This window comes from Octopus bimaculoides, chromosome 4 (genome assembly GCF_001194135.2).
Source record: "Octopus bimaculoides isolate UCB-OBI-ISO-001 chromosome 4, ASM119413v2, whole genome shotgun sequence".
Taxonomy (NCBI): domain Eukaryota; kingdom Metazoa; phylum Mollusca; class Cephalopoda; order Octopoda; family Octopodidae; genus Octopus; species Octopus bimaculoides.
This window is the reverse complement of record NC_068984.1, coordinates 145,304,396-145,305,117: the sequence shown is the minus strand read 5'-3', so window position 1 is coordinate 145,305,117 and position 722 is coordinate 145,304,396. Positions and strand designations below refer to the sequence as shown.

General features: G+C 36.6%; 1 protein-coding gene across 1 annotated transcript in view; it reads left to right on the top strand.

Annotated features, from left to right (window-relative positions):
- Nucleotides 1-722, top strand: part of LOC106878765 (retinal guanylyl cyclase 1) — a 37,637-nt gene that overhangs the window by 22,985 nt on the left and 13,930 nt on the right. The window lies entirely within an intron of this gene.

The following is a 722-nucleotide window of genomic DNA, read 5'->3' as shown; positions in this document are numbered from 1 at the left end:
TTGTAAATTCTCACTATATATATATATATATATATATATTAAAGATAAACAGAGAAGACGGAATGTACCAACACAAAGAAATTTATTACCACAACAATTGTTTCATGCACTGTTTCCTTGTGGGCGACGAACGATGTAATAACACAATATGCAACGAACAATGCATAGAAGACTCTTCAGGTGGGATAAAATGGTTTTAAGCTGGGAGATTTACATTTGGGTTTCGCTGTATGGAGAGATTTTAAGTTAGCCAGACGAATACGCATTTATAGATTTAAATCAATGTAAAGACATACAAATGCGCACATTAATAACTATACTCGTGGGCAGACGCCAGCACACACCACATGATATGTATGTCAGTCAATAACACACGCAAACAGCTATACACACATACACAAAAACTTCTTGAGAGAGAGATAGAGAGGGGGGAGAGGCAGGTAGGTAGACAGATACACACAGACAGATTTTTTATTGCGGTCAGAGCTTGATTAACAAATCATTTCTTTATATATATATATATATATATAAGGAAATGATTTGTTGACCCCAATTCTCATTATTTTATCGACCCCGAGAAGATGAAAGGCAAAGTTGACCTCGGCGGAATTTGAACTCAGGACATAAAGACAGATGAAATGTAGCCAAGCGGTTTTCCCCGGCGTGCTAACAACTCTGCCAACTCGCCGCTTCATGCAATGAAATAATATTATTAATAAGTT